We start from the raw sequence: 17550 nt of genomic DNA on the forward strand, positions 1-17550 counted from the left end.
AGCTCACCTCGGCTTCTGAGAGCGCGCGCAGCTCAGATGCCGACATGAGCTGCTGCAGACAGGATGCAGCGCTGGAGCAGAGGTGAGGAAGGAAGGTGAGTATAAGAGTTTATTGTTTTATGTGTGCAGTGATTGGGGGGATGAGGAGGCCACACATACCAGGATTGGGGGGTTGAGGAGGCCACACATACCAGGAATGGGGGATTGAGGAGGCCACACATACCAGTATTTGGGGATTGAGGAGGCCACACATACCAGGATTTGGGGATTGAGGAGGCCACACATACCAGGATACTTGGATTGAGGAGGCCACACATACCAGGATTTGGGGATTGAGGAGGCCACACATACCAGGATTGAGGGGTTGAGGAGGCCACACATACCAGGAATGGGGGATTGAGGAGGCCACACATACCAGGAATGGGGGATTGAGGAGGCCACACATACCAGGAATGGGGGATTGAGGAGGCCACACATACCAGGAATGGGGGATTGAGGAGGCCACACATGCCAGGGATTAGGGGATTGAGGAGGCCACACATACCAGGATACTTGGATTGAGGAGGCCACACATACCAGGAATGGGGGATTGAGGAGGCCACACATACCAGGAATGGGGGATTGAGGAGGCCACACATACCAGGAATGGGGGATTGAAGAGGCCACACATACCAGGATTGGGGGGTTGAGGAGGCCACACATACCAGGATTGAGGGGTTGAGGAGACCACACATACCAGGATTGTGGGGGTTGAGGAGGCCACACATACCAGGATTGGGGGATTGAGGAGGCCACACATACCAGGAATGGGGGATTGAGGAGGCCACACATACCAGGAATGGGGGATTGAGGAGGCCACACATACCAGGAATGGGGGATTGAGGAGGCCACACATACCAGGAATGGGGGATTGAGGAGGCCACACATACCAGGATTTGGGGATTGAGGAGGCCACACATACCAGGATTTGGGGATTGAGGAGGCCACACATACCAGGATTGAGGGGTTCAGGAGGCCACACATACCAGGAATGGGGGATTGGGGAGGCCACACATACCAGGAATGGGGGATTGAGGAGGCCACACATACCAGGAATGGGGGATTGAGGAGGCCACACATACCAGGATTGGGGGGTTGAGGAGGCCACACATACCAGGATTGAGGGGTTGAGGAGACCACACATACCTGGATTGGGGGGTTGAGGAGGCCACACATACCAGGATTGGGGGATTGAGGAGGCCACACATACCAGGAATGGGGGATTGAGGAGGCCACACATACCAGGAAAGGGGGATTGAGGAGGCCACACATACCAGGAATGGGGGATTGAGGAGGCCACACATACCTGGAATGGGGGATTGAGAAAGCCACACATACCAGAAATGGGGATGAGGGGGGAAGCCATGCATACCGGAAATGGGGATGAGGGGGGGAGCCACGCATACCAGAAATGGGGATGAGGGGGGGAGCCACGCATACCGGAAATGGGGATGAGGGGGGGAGCCACGCATACCGGAAATGGGGATGAGGGGGGGCCACGCATACCGGAAGTGGGGGTGAGGGGTGGAGCCACGCATACCGGAAATGGGGATGAAGGGAGCCACGCATACCGGAAATGGGGATGAGGGGAGCCACGCATACCAGAAATGGGGATGAGGGGAGCCACGCTTACCGGAAATGGAGATGAGGGGAGCCACGCATACCGGGATCGGGGATGAGGGGAGCCACGCATACGGGGATGAGGGGAGCCACGCATACCGGGATCGGGGATGAGGGGAGCCACGCATACCGGGATCGGGGATGAGGGGAGCCACGCATACCGGGATTGGATGGTGGGGACAGGATGGGGGCAGCACATACCAGCATGGGAGACCATATACCAACAAAAATGCTCGCCACCCGGGCGTAGAACGGGTTCAATAGCTAGTTTATAATAAACAGAGGTAACATTTATTGTTGAAACATGTCAGTGACTGGCTGTCCTTTTCTCTCTAGGATTGTCCATCCAATGTAAAGTATGTGCTGTATATTATTTAAATAAAACTGACTTTCAGATTTTTATTCTTGTACCAAGTGTAAAAGGAATTTAAAGGGTTATTGCCATCTTTAAAGATGAATATAATTGAAAAGGTTTTGTAAAAAACAAGAAAGTTTAGAAATTAGTAAACTTCCCGCTTGCTCATTAAAATAGCATTTTTTTTATAGTTTATTACTCATGTTCAGCAGCAGTGGCCAGACATGCACAATACCTACAAGTTTTTTCCTATTGAGCTTGTAAACCCTGCACTAAAGCTGGATTACTGGAGTGCAGTGGTATCTCCCGATACTGGTCAGCTTCAGTGCCAATGGGATCCTCCAATGTTGCAGAGGCAAAGCTGCCCCATATAGAAACATGGGAAAGCGCACACTGTTAGCCAGCGGCATGACAATGCAGCTTGTCCACACTGTCAATTAAACAGGAGCAGGGTGAGACTGGCCTGGCGGGGTACCAGTGAAATTCCCAGTGAGCCTGAGAGAGAGAGGAAGAAAGAAGATAAAAAAAACATTTTTAGGGGCACGGGCACTTTAAAAGCGCATGCAGCTTATGTGCAGGGGCGCGCTCACATACCTGACCCGCTGCATGTCAAGATGAACGCTGGCTGCAGCTGTCACAGGGCGCTCTGCTCTGTGATAGGCCCCGTGCCGACTTCACATAGCTTCCGGCCTATCAGAAGCAGCACGCTGATGCCTGTGGCCTTTGATAGGCCAGCGGCCTTTCAATGTTACTGCTATGTGACATCAGCGCGCAGCCTCTGATGGGTTGGCGGACATTTGAATTATTATTCGGTCACTATGTGGTTGTAATATATAATCTGGTCATGGTGTGATGGTATTTGTCCCCTGTATATAGTATTATTTGTTCACTCTGTGGTAAGAATATGTAGTCTGGTCCCTGGTATTATTTGGTCACTATATAGTGGCAATATATGGTCTGGTCAAGGTGAGGAGGTATTTGTTCCTTGTATGTGGTATTATTCGGTCACTATGTGGTGGTAATATGTGGTCTGGTCATGGTGTGGCGGTATTTATCCCCTGTATATAGTATTATTTGTTCACTCTGTGGTAAGAATATGTAGTCTGGTCACGGTATGGTGGTATTTGTTACTTGTTTTGTATGTGGCATTATTGGTCTTGGTGTAGTGGATTGGGTTGTGTATGGAGATCACTTGTTCTCTCTGATATCAATGAGGCGAATATTCTTGATTTACAATAAAGATTAAATACTTGGACATTTAACCCCTCCCTCTCCTTTGTCTATTACACAGTAGCAAATATGCAGGGGTACTACGGTGAAAATAAGTAATCACCTACCCTAACGCCACATTCACCCGTTCAGTATTTGGTTAGGATTTTACATCAGTATTTGTAAGCCAAATCCAGGAGTGGGTGATAAGTACAGTAGTGGTGATGTGTTTTCTATTATACTTTTCCTCTGATTGATCCACTCCTGGTTTTGGCTTACAAATACTGATGTAAAATACTGAGCAACTATTGAACATATGAACATAGCCAAAGGATAAGTGATAATTTATTGATTGGTTTGGGTCCGATTGCTTGGACCTGCACTGATCAGAAGAATGTGGAACTTTTATCTATATTAGAAGGACCAGCATGTACGACTTGACCACTGATCCATTCATTCCCTAAGTGACTGCCGAGCGCTGTACTTAGCTTTTTCTGGAAGCTCCTAAAGAGGATGAATGGAGCTTTGGTCAGACATCCCACCTGCCGCTCCATTTTAAAATGGGAATAAAAGTGCCCTGTCAGGGATAAATGTTCCCCGTTCTTCCGATCGGTGCTGTTTTTAATGGTAGGATTCCATAAGTTAATAAGTTATTCCCTTGATCGGTGATAACTTGTTTTCATCAAAGAACCCCTTTAATGCAAATTACCGTAATTGTACATCCCAGTTATGGTGTGTGCACTGTAGATGTGCAGGAGCCGCCTGTGTTTTACAGTCGACGCTCCACTATTACGAGGATAAATGTGGCACCCCAGGGGTCTGGTTACCACAGTAATAGAAATATTACGTCTGAGAGCAAGTGGGAGGTTTCTCTGGTCAGGAGCCCTTAAGCATGCAACACTTCCTGCCCAGACCTGGGAGGGGAGGAATCTGCCCTTATAAACTGGGTCTGGGGCGGGATTAGTCAGTCAGAGCCTGGAGTGAAGGTCCAGACACAGGGAGAGTTACAGCTAGGAGCTCTGTAGGAGCAGGAGCTGAAGACCAGGGGCTGGAGCTGAGCAGAGCTCGCCCTGGCAGAAGAATCCAAGTACCGGACACCGGAGTCCGAGGCTGTGGGGACGTATATTCACCCAGCAGCAGAAACCAGCCGGCAGGAGATTCCAGGTCCTCTGGCCATAGAAGCCCGGAGGCTCAGTCACAAGGAAGGGACCAGCACCGCCATCGAGGAGCGGAGGCTACCAGAAGGCCCCAAGTCACCAGCCATAGGGGTGAGCACCACACGGTATACTCAGGGACGTGGGCTACTTCCACTCGCTTACAGCAAGGTAGCCAGGAAGAGTGCAGATAGACGGGGAGGCCTACAACTCTTCCTGGCCAGGGGAACTCCTGTTTGCTCGCAGACTGACCAGGCCCCTTATGCTAGCCAGTACTCCCGGGAGGGTCTGCCTTAATATCATCAGTAAAGACCCTGAACTGCACTGCAAAGACTCTGAGTCGTTCCTGCTTTCTCACCGCATACAGCACTACTAGTACTGGGATGCACCATCACTCCCATCATCCACATTCCCTGCCCTGAGGCCATACTCTTCCAGTCTGGAGTTATCCCATCTTTTGCTGCGCACACCACACCAGCCTCAGCGGACTGCCTCGCAGCGGCGGTACACCCTGACCGCAATCCACGGGTGGCTTAGTCGGACAATTAACCTAAAACCCATAAAAGACTGCCACTGGTTTGACCACCCTGAACCATGGGACCGGGTCGCCGCCACGGAGACTACAACCCCCAGAGACCCGGCTCCGGGTAACCCACACACGTCTACACTCGGCCCAGGGGGTGCGTCATAAAGACTTACAGATATTTGCATATAGCTATAGGGTGGGCCCCGGGAGTCAATTTCCCCTGTGGGACCCAGACACTCCAGTCTGACCCTGAGCAGGAGTGCTCCTTCCCTGCAGCAAACAGGAAGCAGGGAGGCTGGGGAACAGGGCATTGTCAAAAAGCAATAATGGGACCAATATTTAGGTCATTTTACAGGCAGACATTTGGTGAATGAGGTATGCTATCTCTGATTGTAACTGGACCACACTACTCCAATTATGTATTATAAATGTAAACTATTCATTGCTTAGGAGTTCAGGAAATCAAGATTTTAGTGATTGCACACCAACATTTACACTACCGTTCAAAAGTTTGGGGTCACTGAGACAATTTTGTGTTTTCCATGAAAACTCAAACTTTTATTTATCAAATGAGTTGCAAAATGATTAGAAAATATAGTCCAGACATTGACAAGGTTAGAAATAATGATTTTTATTTGAAAGAATAATTTTCTCCTTCAAACTTTGCTTTTGTCAAAGAATGCTCCCTTTACAGCAATTACAGCATTGCAGACCTTTGCCATTCTAGCTGTTAATCTGCTGAGGTAATCTTGAGAAATTTCCCCCCATGCTTCCTTAAGCCCCTCCCACAAGTTGGATTGGCTTGATGGGCACTTTTTGCGTACCATACGGTCAAGCTGCTCCATGGGGTTGAGATCTGGTGACTGCGCTGGCCACTCCATTACAGGTAGAATACCCGCTGCCTACTTCTTCCCTAAATAGTTCATGCATAATTTGGAGGTGTTCTTTGGGTCCTGTTGTAGGATGAAATTGGCTCCAATCAAGCGCTGTCCACAGGGTATGGGATGGCTTTGCAAAATGGAGTGATAGCCTTCCTTATTCAAAATCCCATTTACCTTATGCAAATCTCCCACTTTACCAGCACCAAAGCAACCCCAGATCATCACATTACCTCCACCATGCTTGACAGATGGCGTCAGGCACTCTTTCAGCATCTTTTCAGTTGTTCTGCGTCTAACAAATGTTCTTCTGTGTGAACCAACACCTCAAACTTTGATTCGTCTGTCCATAAAACTTTTTTCCAATCTTCCTCTGTCCAATGTCTGTGTTCTTTTGTCCATATTAATCTTTTCATTTTATTAGCCAGTCTCAGATATGGCTTTTTCTTTGCCACTTTGCCCTGAAGGCCAGCAATACCTCAAAAGGGTGCTTCTACTCAATACTGAGCAAAGGGTCTGAATACTTATGACCATGTGATATTTCAGTTTTTCTTTTTAGATAAATTTGCAAAAATTTCTACATTTCTGTTTTTCTTTCAGTCAAGATGGGATGCAGATTGTAGTTTAATGAGAAAAAAAATGAACTTTTTAGAATTTACCAAATGGCTGCAATGAAACAAAGAGTGAAAAATGTAAAGGGGTCTGAATACTTTCTGTACCCACTGTATATGTATCCCAATTATGTAATATTTTCAATTTTATTTTAAGGAGTAATGTACATGGGTGACTCAAAGGGGTTTTGCTAAAATGTGTAAGCCACTGAGTATATGCCTGTATTTTTTATGTATAATAATAATTGTATCTTGGTATCCAATACTATACTGAACTATACTATACTATAGTACTATATAAAAATATTCTTTGCTAAAGATATTGCTTCCAGATGTATTCGCTGTACTGCAGCATACTGAATGTCTTAATTGATCACTAAACTTATTAAACTTATTAGAACTTTTGCACATAGAGATTAAAATTAAAAGGAACCTTTGATTTTGGAAAATGCTATTTACCTGCAGAAATGGGGTTAATCTGCAAGTAAACAGTATTGCAATGCTGCATAGCCCCCTAATCGAAAGTGCAACTACCAGGAGAAAATAAGTTATTTCCTTCTGGGAGCTGCCTGTTTTCAGTCATAGGTGCTTCCAGGAAGTGATTACAGTCATCGCTCACAGCACTGCTCACTATACTATGAGTAGCCACGTTAAGCACTCCCCGGCACATTGATTGACAGTCGCCTCGGCAGCACATTGTGCAGAGTGACCTATCAAAGTGCTGGGCATGCTTACAGCCGTCGCTTATAGTAAAGTGATCAGTGATATGAGCGATGACTGTAATCACTCAATAGAACAACCCCATCTCTGAAAGCCGGTGGCTCCCAGGAGGAATTTAGTTGTTTTCTCCTAGTGGCCGCACTTTCAGTAAGGTGGCCAGGTAGCGCTGTAATTCTACTTACCTGTAGATTAAACCTATTTCTGCAGGTCAATAGCATTTTTCAAGCTGACAGGTTCCTTTTAGTGACTTTTCAAACTGTAAAGCTCCACTGTGTCCATTGTAGTAAAATCAATATGTAGAAGACGGAAAACATAAACAGGTAGGAACATAAATCTACTTGTTAACTTCCTTACCTTCCCAGAATCCACCAGTGTCTAACCACATAAAGGTCGCAATGCACAGCCTTGAACCACATTTTATAGAAATGTTTCTCTAGGCAGTTCCTCTTTAATGACCGTGCTTCTAAAAATGACTTATTTAAAGGGACAGATTCTCTTATACAGTCAGACTAAAGTTGTGCTAGTGCTGAATGTAAATGATGAACTTACAGCAAATAATGCTAGCAACTGAACAAAATAAAAGATATTCATCATAAATGTGTTCTGCAATCCAAGTGCTTGTAATTCACTGTTCAGATCTTGTCTCCAGTGGAAGTGGTATTAGTAGGGGCGCTTTTGTCATTTATGCTGCCCTAGTTTTTAAGCTTTTTAAGAGTTTTTAAGCAAATAGTAAGCATCATGGTGGCTCAGTGGTTTACAATCTTGCTTTACCGCACTGGGGTCCTGGATTCAAATCCAAAAGCCAATAACTAAATGGGGTATGTATTATCCCTTGTGTTTGTGTGGGTTTCCTTTTGAATTTCAATACTGAATCTCAATGGGGACAGTAATGACAATATCTGTAAAGTATTGTGGTACTAAATGAAACAGATCCTTATGGTTCAAATATTTCATCAATTAATGTATTTTAATGGGATGTAAAGGATAAAGTTGCCTCTTGTGGAGAGTGCCAAGTCGGAGTCTTATGGACTATAAGTCTCCACTTGCCGACTTGGCAATCTCCACAAGAGGCAACTTTATCCTTTACATCCCATTAAAATACATTAATTGATGAAATATTTGAACCATAAAGATCTGATTTGTTTAGTACCAATATATTCCACAATACTTTACATATATTGTCATTACTGTCCCCGTTGAGATTCAGTATTGAAATGTATCTTTGAAATGCAAGAGGAAACCCACACAAATACAGGGGGTCACCCATACCACATTTAGATATTGGCTTTTGGATTTGAATCCAGGACCCCAGTGCTGCAAAGCAAGATTGTAAACCACTGAGCCACCATGATGCTTAATATTTGCTAAACCCTAATATATAGCATTGAACAGCACACTTCAGGTTACACCTCTGGTTAAGGACATCAGTTTGATGTCTTTGAAGCAACAATTCCATATCAGAACCATATGACGCAAGACCAATTGGACGGGGTTAATTTCATGTCATGTGCCAGAATCACAACCTGACTGCTAAATTAAGAAGCCATAAAGGCCATAGTGATTTCAACAAGTAGTTTTCTTTGGAGCCCTGCATGCATTATCCACTAGGGGGCAGCACATTGACATTTTTTTTAAAGCAACCGGACTCTTAGGAGATGGTCACAGTTGGGAACCATTGATAGTTTTAAAACAAAGACTTGGGTGCCTTTTTTAGAAGAAAATAACATAAATACTTATTTAAATATGATAAGTTGTTTTCTGAATGTTTGGTCCAATTTATCGACAATTGGGATCAGGAGAGAAAGATTAGATCTTTTGGTGCAGACTGGATCATGCATTGTGCATGTGCACATACGCCTTTCCCTTCCCTTGATTGAACTTGATGGACATTTGTAATTTTTTAGCCGTATTAATTATGTAACTATATAAAATGTGGATGTGCTTCATGGGAACTAAACTGAGGTAGAATCACTACAAATACATTGCAAGTGTATTGCTTTAATGTTATCATTGCATTAGACATTTATTCAAAAAAAAATGATTTTGCTTAATAAAAAGTTTCATTTTCCTACATAAGTTATCATTTATGCATGAAAACTAATTTCAATAAAATTAAACACAAAAACTTTAGCTTACTGTTTCATTATTGTATTCCAGGACATTACCACATTAATACACTGCTGTTTGCTATACTTTTTTAGTTCCCTTTCACATCATTTGGTTGATGATGACGATGAACAGTATTTACAGAATTTTATTATTTTTTAATTTGTATTATTTTGTTTATTTTACACTAAACCCATCATTGGTGAAGATGATGATGATCAGTAGCTGTGGTAATAGTAGCAGCAGTGGTAGTAGACAATGCAGAAACTCATCAGTTGGAGGGGCTGTGGGGGTGGGATATTTCAGAAACATGGCAGGGTCATAGGATGTGTTTTCACTGAACACAAGAGGTCAGTGTGACCTTACAAACTGGAGACAACTACTAGGAGCCAGAAGACCTCATTTCTGAGACATTCACAATCGTTGAGGACCTAGGTGAATAGACAAACTAATGAATTCATTAATGTAAGGCTAGATTCACATATATGGTAACTTATATGTTTGCCCTATGCATGTTTGTGTGTGAAAAAGCAAGGGTCATGTATCAGTAGTGTCTGAACATCGCACAGGGCAGTTGATATGTTTGTTACAACCTAAACTGGAGGACAGCCAACTCTTGATTGTCACATTTGGACAGTTTTGTTCCTCCCATACATGTGATCATAAGTAAAGACGAGGAGATCAGGCAAAATTTTATTTCACCTGTTCACACTGATTTTCCCTGGAAGTTATTCTCCTCAAGTTTAATGTTCTAGACCCCAGATCATAATAAATGTAAGATGTAAAAAATAAAAATGCATTCCCATCGTACTGCTCACCTCTCCAGACCCTCTGCTCTAGTCTTCACCGTCCAGTCCTTGCTAGGGATGAGCAGACCCATGGAAGTTCGGGTTCTGGTACCCGACCTAAACTTTATTCAAAAGTTCGGTTTGAGTACCAGAACTATACCCGAACTTGAACCAGAATCTGAACGCCATTGAAAACAATGGGGACCCTAACTTTGGATCTGGAAATAAATTCTCTCCCTCTCTGCAATGGACTTCCCCCGGAACTCCGAAAATTGCAACTGGCTTCCAGGAGAAGTCTGTATTCGGCGTTTAGGACCTGACACTAACTGTCCAGTACAAACCCCAAATTGTTAAGTTCTGGTTCTCTCATCTCTAGTCCTCGCCACATCCTCAGATCGCTGCTGCTCATGCTGAAAACCCCCGGAGAGTAACAGTATGCGCATGCAAGGTAACAGTGCACACTGTGACATTGTGTTTCCGTGACCTTTCGCACATTTGCGCAGACTTCTCTCAGGACTCCTTAAAGTCAGAAGTCCCAGCCCAGCATGAGAACGAAAGGGTGACAAGGAGGGACCAGAGAGGTGAGTATAAGGATTTTTTTTTTTCATTTTTTTAACCCTTTGATGGCCCTTTACGTTTCAGAAATATGGTGGTCAATGGCCAACATTTTGCTGAATCTGCACAGAAGTGAATTACTAAAAAAACGCAATTTGGCAATTGTGGATTTTTTTTTTTAAAAAAGTTGAATTCAGTTCCACTTGAATTTATTTGCTTATCTCTGTTCATAAGTCTATAGCCCTGATTCATCAAAATAGTTTTTTTGCATGCCAGTCTTGATTTAGGATATTCTGGAGTAAGATGTGCCAGTTTCTTTGTGCAATGTGCACCTTTTAATGATGGAAGCCACCACAGAGAAATGTGATCCAGTCATGGACCGCAGTACATTTCTGTTGGAATTTATGCCACGTTTATAATTTATGATAAATTCAACCAAGTCCCCTGATAATAAATACTTTTTAAAATGTTGGTGGAGGAGGCTGAGACTGGCATAAAGCCACCAAATGCTGCAAGCTATTTGCTCAATTATTATTGCACAACAATTGTTACACCAAAATTCTGGAAAAAAAATTATAAATAAATCAAGACCTCTACGCTTTCTTAAAAAATTTGCATTTTAATGATTTAACCAAAACTCATGATGATTCTGGCCAGTTGATAGAGCCAGTTATCAAGGGCAATTATAAAGTCACAATTGATGTAGGCGAATATCAGATTTGTAAGCCTGGCTAAGACTTTTAGTGCCATCATATCTAGAGAACTGGTGGAAAAAAAAATTAGCTGACCATCTACAAATTTAGAGTAATTGAAGGTAAAGGATTTTGCTATTCATAAGTTCAATTCAGCAGTTTATGTAACTCTAGACTTGATTGGAGACACACTAACACATGTTACTCTGTCCGCTTGGAGGCCTCCTGACCTGGCAGGATTGGAGTAAGGTGCCTATCATTCCCCAATAACTAAGAGTTCCGGAGGTGGGACTCAAATCTGTTAAGCATATCTGACATGCACTGCTCAAAAAAATAAAGGGAACACTTAAACAACACAATGTAACTCCAAGTCAATAACACTTCTGTGAAATCTACCTGTCCAGTTATGAAGCAACACTGATTGTGAATCAATTTCTCCTGTTGTTGTGCAAATGGAACAGACAACTGGTAGAAATGATAGGCAATTAGCAAGATACCCGATATAAAGGAGTGGTTCTGCAGGTGGTGACCACAGACCATTTCTCTGTTCTCATCCTTTTTGGCTGTTGTTTTGATCACTTTTTCATTTTGCCATTGCTCTCACCCCTAGAGGTACAGTGGCATGAGGCGGTGTCTACAACCCACAGAAGTTGCTCAGATAGTGAAGCTCATCCAGGATGGCACATCAGTGCGAGCTGTGGCAAGAAGGGTAGCTGTGTCTGTCAGCACAGTTTCCAGAGCATGGAGCAGATACCAGGAGATGTGGAGGGAGCCATAGCAGGGCAACAACCCAGCAGCAGGACCGTTACCTCCTTCTTTGTGCAAGGAGGAACAGGAGGAGCACTGCCAGAGCCCTGCAAAATGACCCCCAGCAGGCCACAAATGTGCATGTGTCTGCACAAACGGTTAGAAACCGACTACATGAGGGTGGTATGAGGGCCCGACATCCACAGATGGGGGTTGTGCTTACAGCCCAACACTGTGCAGGACGCTTGCCATTTGCCACAGAACACCAGGATTGGCAAAGTCGCCACTGGCACCCTGTGCTCTTCACAGATGAAAGCAGGTTCACACTGAGCACATGTGACAGACGTGACAGAGTCTGGAGACGCCGTGGAGAGCGATCTGCTGCCTGCAACATTCTTCAGCATGACCGGTTTGGCAGTGTGTCAGTAATGGTGTGGGGTGGCATTTCTTTGGAGGGCCACACAGCCCTCCATGTGCTCACCAGAGGTAGCCTGACTGCCATTAGGTACCGAGATGAGATCCTCAGACCCCTTGTGAGACCATATGCTGGTGCGGTTGGCCCTGGGTTCCTCCTAATGCAGGACAATGCCAGACCTCATGTGGCTGGAGTGTGTCAGCAGTTCCTGCAAGATGAAGGAATTGAAGCTATGGACTGGCCCGCCCGTTCCCCAGACCTGAATCCGATTGAGCACATCTGGGACATCATGTCTCGCTCCATCCACCAACGTGACATTGCACCACAGACTGTCCAGGAGTTAGCGGATGCTTTAGTCCAGGTCTGGAAGGAGATCCCACAGGAGACCATCCGCAACCTCATCAGGAGCATGCCCAGGCGTTGTAGGGAGGTCATACAGGCACGTGGAGGCCACACACAATACTGAGCCTCATTTTGACTTGTTTTAAGGACATTACATCAAAGTTGGATCAGCCTGTAGTGTGTTTTTCCACTTTAATTTTGGGGGTGACTCCAAATCCAGGCCTCCATTGGTTAATAAATTTGATTTCCATTGATGATTTTTGTGTGATTTTGTTGCCAGCACATTCAACTTTGTACAGAACAAAGTATTCAATGAGAATATTTCATTCATTCAGATCTAGGATGTGTTATTTGAGTGTTCCCTTTATTTTTTTGAGCAGTGTCTTTTGTGATGGGATAAGTGCCTAAGTTAAAAAAAAGTCCCTTTTAGTCCCAGTATCCACTTTAGCTAATCCATATCATATACACAGAAATTCAGGATTGTTTAATATTGAGATTTGTTTGGTGAAATCCTCACATAAGAGTTGTTAGTCCCTGGTGAGTTTCACACACTACAATATTGCCCCACATTGGCTACAGGACGAAATGCTAAAATCTGTGACCAGAGACCAGCACCTCGTTGATATGTGACAGCGTTCTAATATGCTTTAAATATGACTACAATTCGCCCTGTAAGGCAAAAAAAACACCTTTTATTATATTCACCTCCGATGTGGTCTGGTCATCGTCGTCGCTGGTCTTCATACTGTGGCTCCTCTCTTCTTGTGATGCCGACCTCCTACTTGCTTCATGTGTATGATGGGTCCTACGTCCTCCATACAGTGTACCCGGCATCGTGCTCCTGCACAGGTGTACTTCTCTCTACCCTGCCAGGACAGAGCAAAGTACTGTAATTCACATGCGCCGACACTCTTTGGCTTTTTCCCATGCATGCGTAGAACAGTACTTTGCTCTGCCCTCAGCAGGCAGAGAGAAATACGCCTGCGCAGGAGTGTGATGGAGGACACTGTGTGGATGATGTAGGACACGTCATCCACACGAATCAGGGAAAGAGGACGGCAGCACAAGAAGAGAGGAGACACCAGACCAAGACCAGTGATACCCATCGGACTGGACCATCCCATTGGTGAGTAATGTATAATAAAAAGAGGGTTTTTTGCTTTACAGGGCAAATTGGAGCCATATATACAGCATTCTAAAATACTGTCAAATGTAGCTGAAAGTTGGTGGCCGTAGGTTATATGGGAAAAACCTGGTGACAGGATCCCTTTAAAGGAAATCTGTCAGCAGCCTTTTGCTATGTAATCTGAGGACAGTTTGAGGTGGGGGGGACACTGAATCAGAAATGTGACATTTATTAGGCTGTGTGTTATTATTTACTTACAATGAAGGTTTTATAACTAGGACATTATCATTACCCTGACTAGCTGCCTTGTGCCAAGTGGTCCGACTCCTCCCACCACTGATAAGAAGCTCACTGTCACTGGATAATGTACACAGAAAGCTGTGGTGGGGGCCAGTAGTTTTCTGAGCAGCTCTGCTACATCTAAAAACTTTGTGTCACAAGTGCTGCACCCATTAACCTAAGTGATACATCGCTGGAATCAGGATCTCGTTTCCTACATTATGCTGCTTTTAGGTGTAGCAAAAACCTAGTGACAGATTCCCTTTAAGCGCTGTCATTTCTGAATAGTCGGGTTTTGGACAGACTTAATATTAAAGCAATACAAAACGACCTTTTACAATCATTACTTCCCTATTTCATAATACTCTGTAATAATATTGATCTCATGAAAGCCAAATCGTCTGTAGAAAGCATTCTGTACTGTATTTGGACAGTTTCCAGTAGATGCGTGAAAGTAAATGTACATCTTCAGCTATGGACTGTGCTTACCAAATGCAAGCGGGCCCAGATGTTGTGTCCTGGGAGTGAATCTCCATTCTGACTTCCTGTGTCCTTTACATCTACAAATCACATAATGACATACTCTAAATCAAAATATTGTGGTTTTCACACTTCCACGATAAACCTCAATACATAGAAAGGAAATGGAGAAAAATGAAAGTTTGTTTACAACTATCCATTGTCTTATGACTTTAAATGAGTAGATAGCAGAGACACAATGAAGTTATAAAACCCTAAATTAATGTCTGCCCTGTACTGTGATACTTTCTCTGCCTAGGGAAACCGTTACGTGGGATATTGTGTCCACCTAGTGATCTTTACTGGAACTACACATTATGTAAGAATACTTTATACACAAAATAGTTTTGTATCAAACAAGTATCACAAATATGTAACTTATTGGGGTTTTTTTTCACACATGTAGATCTCAATTTTCAACTTTACATTCTGATTCAATTTAAAACTTGATTAATATCTGGTGCAGTTGGCATATATGCTTTTCACAGGGCTCACGTGCAAAATTATATTACATCTCTAAGGTTGTTAAAAGCTTCGAAGAGCCATAATAGGACCCCCATACAAATGTGTATGGCCATACCTTACCTCGATATACCTTTCATTAAATATGGAGTCATACAGAAGGTTTATATATCAGATTATGGATCAGGATCCTATTATTTATGTACCTGCATGTTCTTAGAACTTGAGCTAAAACAGCGAACAAGTATCAGACTTCCAGTATCCAGTTACCTAGTCTGTTAACAGGGATCAATAGATTGTTCAGATCTGCACAACTATGAAGATAAGATATACCTTGGATCTAACATTCCTTTAAATGAATGCATACACTACCCTAAAACCCTAACATTAAACAGGTCTCTAAATCGCCAGATCTGTAAACTGTGGACAGTCATCTGCTGTAGAACTAAAAGCCTCAGCTGGACAGAAAACATCAGTTTATAGTGGGAGAGTTGATATTATTAGGAAACATAATGGGCCTATCAAATATACTTAGAAACTCAGAAATGTGGTTCTATCATCTGTCTGAAGTCCAATGGTAACTTGTTAGTGAGCAGGGCACCTTATTAGCATAGCGAAAATGCCTATAGATATTAATAGACACATGGGAAAAGAATAAATGATTAACTATCATTCTGCCATCACATAACGCATATGATGCTTTATGTCAATCACAATGATTTGGTGCCATCAAGCATCAGCATCCACTATGTTTAATGACTTTTCTCGTGCTGCACCAGTTTTCTGGAATGCACTACCCTGGTAAATCTGATCAACACCTAGCCCCTACATTTTTAAGCATGCTTTAAAAACACATCTCTTTAGACAGGCTTATCACCTCACTTCACTAATGTAACTCTTCCCTGTTCCCTCTTTTTATATTTTCCTCTGCTTCTGGTTAGAGATGAGTGAACCCGAACTTAAATGTTTGGGGTCCATATCGGACAGTTAGTGTTAGGTGCTAAACGCTGAACTCAGACTTCTCCTGGAAGTCAGTTGCAATGTTTGGAGTCTGCGGGAAGGAGAGAGAGAGAATATCCCAGCTAAAAAGTTTGGGTCTCTATTGTTTACAATGGGGTTCGGGTTCGGGTTCTCATTTGGGTACAGTTCTGGTACCTGAACCGAACTTTGGAATAAAGATCAAGTGGAGTACCAGAACCCAAACTTCCACGGGTCCGCTCATCCCTACTTCTTGTCCTTACTATTTTCTGTCTCTACATCCAGCATGCACCCAATAGCACTTTGTATCTATACTTGTACAGATCCTGGCTGATGACCAGATCATGCAGCTTATTTGAATTATTAATTATGATGATGGCTGGACCATACATGACAAGCACATTCTACCTATTGTGTCATCCCGTCCCCCCATACACACACACTATTTCCCTATAGATTGTAAGCTTGCGAGCAGGGCCCTCACTACTCCTGTAACTGCTGAACTTTGTGTTACTTTGTATTTTCTTTATTGTTTGTAAATGTCCCCAGCTTAATTGTAAAGTGCTGCGGGCCATGTTGGCGCTATAGAAATACAATTATTATTTAATGTGCCTCAGTACACATGATTATTAGGGATAATGATGTAAAGTCAGGGAATTTCTGAGGATTTTGATTTATTGCTGACTATCACTTTTTCACTATTACCTTAGATCTGGCAATTATCACTAAAGATGGCTGTGAATACTTGGCAGGACAGGTCTCCTTATCTGCAGAGTGTAATGAGGGATGCTAAACCATTTCCTTCTGAAGGTGGCACATAAGAGCTCAGTCTTCTACTCTTCAAGCTGTTGCATGTGTGACTTTTATTTTCTCCCTGTCTTTTATCTGTGGCACACACTCTCCCCAGGTAGCTGTTTTTGTTACATTTCCCCTAATCCCAGAGGCTGCTGTAAGATCAGGGTCCTGCTGTGTGAGCTGCTCTCCTCCATCTTCCAAGGATCTTTTAAGGTTCTTAATGAAGCACATGCGAAATGAATCTCATTAAGACACAAGATAAAATGCATTTCCACAGATCAGATTCCCACTCAAGTAATAATGGCTGAATCATTGTGATGTGTATATCATAGTTTATATTGGTTGGGGGATTAGTCCTCTGGATGACAATGACTGATTGGCTGAAGATTTCCTGTCCATAGTAGCCCTTCCCCCTCCCAACAGAGTTCACTAAGTATCCTGGTCTGTTTTATAAAGTGTACATATCTCTAATACAAATAGAGCTCTATCTCTCCCCTACTGACACATAGTAGCAGGATGCTAATTGTCTAATCATTCTAGAATTACAAGCTGGAACTAATACATTCTACTGTTACAATAAAGGATTCAGATAAATAGGTGTACTACCAATGTATTATCAATGCAGGTGAAAAAT

The sequence above is a fragment of the Phyllobates terribilis genome, unplaced genomic scaffold (genome assembly GCF_046119375.1).
Source record: "Phyllobates terribilis strain yellow unplaced genomic scaffold, ASM4611937v1 Scaffold_4__5_contigs__length_816908805, whole genome shotgun sequence".
Classification (NCBI taxonomy): Eukaryota; Metazoa; Chordata; class Amphibia; order Anura; family Dendrobatidae; genus Phyllobates; species Phyllobates terribilis.